Source organism: Oncorhynchus masou, chromosome 7 (assembly GCF_036934945.1).
Source record: "Oncorhynchus masou masou isolate Uvic2021 chromosome 7, UVic_Omas_1.1, whole genome shotgun sequence".
In the NCBI taxonomy this organism is placed as follows: domain Eukaryota; kingdom Metazoa; phylum Chordata; class Actinopteri; order Salmoniformes; family Salmonidae; genus Oncorhynchus; species Oncorhynchus masou.
Genome location: NC_088218.1, coordinates 6,824,728 through 6,832,227, shown reverse-complemented (window position 1 = coordinate 6,832,227; position 7,500 = coordinate 6,824,728).

Below are 7,500 nucleotides of genomic sequence, written 5' to 3'. Positions count from 1 at the left end.
TTAAATCATGAAGGTCCAGAGTGACTCTATACTGTAAAGACTCTCTTCAAATACATGAAGGTCCAGAGTGACTCTATACTGTAAAGACTCTCTTCAAGTACATGGTCCAGGGTGACTCTATACTGTAAAGACTCTCTTCAAATACATGAAGGTCCAGGGTGACTCTATACTGTAAAGACTCTCTTCAAGTACATGGTTCAGAGTGACTCTATACTGTAAAGACTCTCTTCAAGTACATGAAGGTCCAGGGTGACTCTATACTGTAAAGACTCTCTTCAAGTACATGGTCCAGGGTGACTCTATACTGTAAAGACTCTCTTCAAGTACATGGTCCAGAGTGACTCTATAAAGACTCTCTTCAAGTACATGAAGGTCCAGGGTGACTTTTATACTGTAAAGACTCTTCAAATACATGAAGGTCCAGGGTGACAGTAAAGACTCTTCAAGTACATGGTCAGAGGTGACTCCCTATACTGTAAAGACTCTCTTCAAGTACATGGTTCAGAGTGACTCTATACTGTAAAGACTCTCTTCAAGTACATGAAGGTCCAGGGTGACTCTATACTGTAAAGACTCTCTTCAAGTACATGAAGGTCCAGGGTGACTCTATACTGTAAAGACTCTCTTCAAGTACATGAAGGTCCAGGGTGACTCTATACTGTAAAGACTCTCTTCAAGTACATGAAGGTCCAGGGTGACTCTATACTGTAAAGACTCTCTTCAAGTCATGAAGGTCCAGGGTGACTCTATACTGGACTCTCTTCAAATACAAGAGTGACTCTATACTGTAAAGACTCTCTTCAAGTACATGAAGGTCCAGGGTGACTCTATACTGTAAAGACTCTCTTCAAGTACATGGTCCAGGGTGACTCTATACTGTAAAGACTCTCTTCAAGTACATGGTCCAAAGTGACTCTATACAAGATCAAGCATGAAGGTCCAGGGTGACTCTATACTGTAAAGAATCTATTCAAATACTGTAAAGACTCTTCTTCAAGTACATGGTCCAGTGACTCTATACTGTGACTCTTCAAGTATGGTCCAGGGTGTAAAGACTCTCTTCAAGTACATGAAGGTCCAGGGTGACTCACTGGGCTCTCTTCAAATACATGGTTCAGAGTGACTCTATACTGTAAAGACTCTCTTCAAGTACATGGTCCAGATTGACTCTATACTGTAAAGACTCTCTTCAATTACATGAAGGTCCAGGGTGACTCTATACTGTAAAGACTCTCTTCAAGTACATGGTCCAGAGTGACTCTATAATGTAAAAGTCTTCAGTACATGGCCCAAAGTGACTCTATACTGTAAAGACTCTCTTCAAGTACATGGTCCAGGGTGACTCTATACTGTAATAGTCAGACTACTAGCCTGGAGCCGTGTGGATATGTAACAGTTGTAGCTGTGGCTTGGATATTCTGAAACAGAGACCTGTTGAAGTGATTGAGAGCCAGAGCCAGGAAGTGTCATTGCCATCCATCACAGTTGTTAGGATCTGTCTTGGTATTGCACAAGGTATAAAAGCAGTCAATCATACCATACATGCAATACAGAGATAACATTTTGACAAATGCAATCATAAAGTGTGAATACATAACAGAACAAAGTAGGTTATGGATGTTCTAAGAATCATTGCTATTGGGGATGAAGCCTAACTACCATCCCAACTCCTCTCTTAAAGCCTTTCCTCACAGAGTCTTCGGTGCTGCTGACAGGGCAACACACCTACTCACACTCTCCTCAAATAAACCACAGTTCAACGTGGCCCTATACTGCAGTATTGGAGCTGTGTGTGGCGCTTGCAGATGCAGCTGTGGCTCTGCTTGGCTGTTCTCAATGCAGTTGGACCTGTTGCTGTAGGATTCCAGGCCAGAGTCAGAGAACACCATTGCCACCCAGTCGAGCAGAAAACACAGACAAACACAATCATAAAGGTAAGAGCAGATAACCCATACTACAGTACACTCCTGAAACAATGTCCTCATTTCCATTAGAAATACATTTAAGGGTGTCAAACGTGGGCCCCCTTCCAGACAGAGACAGAAGTAAACATAGACAGGTTTAGAAAGTAGTGACCCTGATCACTTTGTAATGATTGGCTGCCTCCTCCAACCCCTCTGTGGCAGGCGCCCAGGTATGCTGCCAATAACTCCTTCTCATTTGAGCAACAGGTCTGAAGTCAGCCAGGTTCCTGGTACCACACCTCATCCTTTATGTTCACAGTCACAGCCAACACACCCTCTTTATTCACCTCCCACTCACACCCTCCCTCTCTCCCTCTCTCCCTCCCTCCTACCATCCCTCTTCCTTCACCTCTACCACCCTCCCTCTCTCCCTCTATCCCTCCCTCCTACCATCCCTCTTCCTTTACCTTTACCTAACACCCTCCCTCTCTCCCTCCTACCATCCCTCCTACCATCCTCTCCCTTCACCTTTACCTTTACCTAACACCCTCCCTCTCTCCCTCTATCCCTCCCTCCTACCATCCCTCTTCCTTCACCTTTACCTAACACCCTCCCTCTCTCCCTCTATCCCTCCCTCCTACCATCCTCTTCCTTCACCTCTACCTTTACCTACCACCCTCCCTCTCTCCCTCTATCCCTCCCTCCTGCCATCCCTCTTCCTTCACCTCTTCCACTCCCTCCTACCATCCCTCTAACTTCACCTCATCCACCCTCTATCCTCCCTCCTACCATCCCTCTTCCTTCACCTCTACCACCCTCCCTCTCTCCCTCTATCCCTCCCTCCTACCATCCCTCTTCCTTTACCCTCTACCACCCTCCCTCACTCCCTCATCCCTCCTCCCTACCATCCCTCTTCCTTCACCTCTACCACCCTCCCTCTCTCCCTCTATCCCTCCCCTCCTACCATCCCTCTTCCTTTACCTCTACCACCCTCCCTCTCTCCCCCTCTCTCCCTCCCTCCTACCATCCCTCTTCCTTCACCTCTACCACCCTCCCTCTCTCCCTCTATCCCTCCCTCCTACCATCCCTCTTCCTTTACCTTTACCTAACACCCTCCTCTCTCCCTCCTACCATCCCTCCTACCATCCCTCTTCCTTCACCTTTACCTTACCTAACACCCTCCCTCTCTCCCTCTATCCCTCCCTCCTACCATCCCTCTTCCTTCACCTTTACCCTAACACCTCCCTCCCTCTCTCCCTCTATCCCTCCCTCCTACCATCCTCTTCCTTCACCTCTACCTTTACCACCCTCCCTCTCTCCCTCTATCCCTCCCTCCTACCATCCCTCTTCCTTCACCTCTTCCACTCCCTCCTACCATCCCTCTAACTTCACCTCATCCACCCTCTATCCCTCCCTCCTACCATCCCTCTTCCTTCACCTCTACCACCCTCCCTCTCTCCCTCTATCCCTCCCTCCTACCATCCCTCTTCCTTTACCTCTACCACCCTCCCTCCTCCCTCTATCCCTCCCTCCTACCATCCCTCTTCCTTCACCTCTACCACCCTCCCTCTCTCCCTCTATCCCTCCCTCCTACCATCCCTCTTCCTTTACCTCTACCACCTCCCTCTCTCCCTCTCTCCCTCCCTCCTACCATCCCTCTTCCTTCACCTCTACCACCCTCCCTCTCTCCCTCTACCTACCATCCCTCTTCCTTTACCTTTACCTAACACCCTCCCCTCCCTCCTACCATCCCTCCTACCATCCCTCTTCCTTCACCTTTACCTTTACCTAACACCCTCCCTCTCTCCCTCTATCCCTCCCTCCTACCATCCCTCTTCCTTCACCTTTACCTAACACCCTCCCTCTCTCCCTCTATCCCTCCCTCCTACCATCCCTCTTCCTTCACCTCTACCTTTACCTACCACCCTCCCTCTCTCCCTCTATCCCTCCCTCCTACCATCCCTCTTCCTTCACCTCTTCCACTCCTCCTACCATCCCTCTAACTTCACCTCATCCACCCTCTATCCCTCCCTCCTACCATCCCTCTTCCTTCACCTCTACCACCCTCCCTCTCTCCCTCTATCCCTCCCTCCTACCATCCCTCTTCCTTTACCTCTACCACCCTCCCTCACTCCCTTATCCCTCCCTACCATCCCTCTTCCTTCACCTCTACCACCCTCCCTCTCTCCCTCTATCCTCCCTCCCTACCATCCCTCTTCCTTACTACCTCTACCACCCTCCCTCACTCCCCTCTATCCCTCCTCCTACCATCCCTCTTCCTTCACCCTACCACCCTCCCTCTCTCCCTCATCCCTCCCTCCTACCATCCCTCTTCCTTTACCTCTACCACCCTCCCTCTCTCCCTCTCTCCCTCCCTCCTACCATCCCTCTTCCTTCACCCTCTACCACCCTCCCTCTCTCCCTCTATCCCTCCCTCCTACCATCCCTCTTCCTTTACCTTTACCTAACACCCTCCCTCTCTCCCTCCTACCATCCCTCCTACCATCCCTCTTCCTTCACCTTTACCTTTACCTAACACCCTCCCCTCTCTCCTCTATCCCTCCCTCCTACCATCCCTCTTCCTTCACCTTTTTACCTAACACCCTCCCTCTCTCTCTCCTCTATCCCTCCCTCCTACCATCCCTCTTCCTTCACTCTACCTTTACCTACCACCCTCCCTCTCCCTCTATCCCTCCCTCCTACCATCCCTCTTCCTTCACCTCTTCCACTCCCTCCTACCATCCTCTAACTTCACCTCATCCACCCTCTATCCCTCCTCCTACCATCCCTCTTCCTTCACCTCTACCACCCTCCCTCTCTCCCTCTATCCCTCCCTCCTACCATCCCTCTTCCTTTACCTCTACCACCCTCCCTCACTCCCTCTATCCCTCCCTCCTACCATCCCTCTTCCCTTCACCTCTACCACCCTCCTCTCTCCCTCTATCCCTCCCTCCCTACCATCCCTCTTCCTTACCTCTACCACCTCCCTCTCTCCCTCTATCCCTCCCTCCTACCATCCTCTTCCTTCACCTCTACCACCCTCCCTCTCTCCCTCTATCCCTCCCTCCTACCATCCTCTTCCTTTATCTCTACCACTCTCCCTCCTCCCTCCTACCATCCTCTTCCTTTACCTCTACCCTAACTCCCTTCCTCCCTACCTCAATCCCTCTTCCTTCCTCTACCACCCTCCCTCCTTCTCCCTCCTACCATCCCTCTTCCCTTCACGCCTCTACCACCCTCCCCCTCCTTCTCCCCTCCTACCATCCCTCTTCCTTCACCCTCTACCCACCCTCCCTCCTTCTCCCCTCCGACCATCCCTCTTCCCTTCCTCTACCACCTCCCTCCTTCTCCCCTCCTACCATCCTTCTTTCCTTCACCTCTACCACCCTCCCTCCTTCTCCCTCTTACCATCCTCTTTTCCTTCCCCTACCCTCCTCCCCCTCTCTCTCCCCTTTCTTTCTTTACTTCCTCCCTCTCTCCCAACCTCCATCTATCTCCCCCACCTCCCCCTCCCTCCCTCTCTCCCTCCATCTTTCTTCACCTCTCCCTCCCTCCCCCTCCCTCTCCTCCCCCCTGGCCTCGACCATGCGTCTTGACCAGTCACCATCAATTACCAGGCTTAACACACACACACACTCTCACATACACCACCACTATTCCCCAAGAGCATTGGCACTCCTCATCGCCCCAATCATCTCTCAGCAGGCGGTGGGACGATATCTGCCATCACGACACAGGTGGGGGTCCTTTGTATAACGGAGGGGGTCATGGGAGGGGGGAGAAGGGTGAGATGAGGGTTTAATGACTCGTCCCAGCCAATTTTCAGCCCATGGCTTCTCTTTGTGGGAAAATTAGGTTTGTAGTTAATGTAGCAGGGAGGGAGGGAAGGGGGAGGGGGTGCTGGCGGCTTTTTCTGATCCTGGGGTGGTGGAAAGGAGGGAGGGAGGGAGGGGAGGGAGGAGGGAGGGAGGGAGGGAGGGAGGGAGGGAGGGAGGGAGGGAGGGAGGGAGGGAGGGAGGGATCTATGCAGAACAGGGGGATAGAGCATATGGTGGAGATCATTAAGGAAGAGGGTTCTACCCCAGCTTCAATATTTATATTAGCATCACACAGCCTTCATCTGAACCAGGACACATCTGGGGAAATGCTTTAATGCAGGAAGAGTCAGAGAAGATGCCAGTCACCAGTGTGAGATTGAGAGAGAGAGAGAGACACATACACAAACAAGCAACACACACACACACACACACACACACACACACACACACACACACACACACATACACAAACAAGCACACACACACACATATAAACATATGCACATATACAAGCACACGTACACAAAACACTCTCCCTCTCTCTCCCTCCCTCTCCCACCAGACCTCCTTCCCTCCTCCCCTTCCTCTTCCCTTTATATTTTTAATTTGATTCAGCTCCCCCATTTTTCATTGCTAGAATCAATAACCATTTGCCTGTGTGAAGGATGTAAATAGCCCAAATCTGACATTTAGAGGACATTAAACAGCGGGCTCTCAATAGAATCAACACCAATGGGAATCATATGCTCACACCAATCCATAACCTTATTACAAAATCAAATCAAATCAAAGTGTATTTGTCACATGCACCGAATACAACAGGTGTAGACCTTACAGTGAAATGCTGAATACAACAGGTGTAGACGTTACAGTGAAATGCTGAATACAACAGGTGTAGACGTTACAGTGAAATGCTGAATACAACAGGTGTAGACCTTACAGTGAAATGCTGAATACAACAGGTGTAGACCTTACAGTGAAATGCTGAATACAACAGGTGTAGTAGACCTTACAGTGAAATGCTGAATACAACAGGTGTAGACCTTACAGTGAAATGCTGAATACATCAGGTGTAGTAGACGTTACAGTGAAATGCTGAATACAACAGGTGTAGACCTTGTGTTTACTTACAGACTCAAACCAACAGGTGCAAAAAAGGTGTTAGGTGAACAATAGGTAGGTAAAGAAATAAAACAACAGTAAAAAGACAGGCTATAACAGTAGCGAGGCTATAACAGTAGCGAGGCTATAACAGTAGCGAGGCTATAACAGTAGCGAGGCTATAACAGTAGCGAGGCTATAACAGTAGTGAGGCTATAACAGTAGCGAGGCTATAACAGTAGCGAGGCTATAACAGTAGCGAGGCTATAACAGTAGCGAGGCTATAACAGTAGTGAGGCTATAACAGTAGTGAGGCTATAACAGTAGTGAGGCTATAACAGTAGCGAGGCTATAACAGTAGTGAGGCTATAACAGTAGTGAGGCTATAACAGTAGCGAGGCTATAACAGTAGTGAGGCTATAACAGTAGTGAGGCTATAACAGTAGCGAGGCTATAACAGTAGTGAGGCTATAACAGTAGCGAGGCTATAACAGTAGTGAGGCTATAACAGTAGCGAGGCTATAACAGTAGCGAGGCTATAAAAGTAGCGAGGTTATAACAGTAGCGAGGCTATAACAGTAGCGAGGCTATAAAAGTAAGCGAGGCTATAGCAGTGGTGAGGCTATAACAGTAGCGAGGCTATAACAGTAGCGAGGCTATAAAAGTAGTGAGGCTAT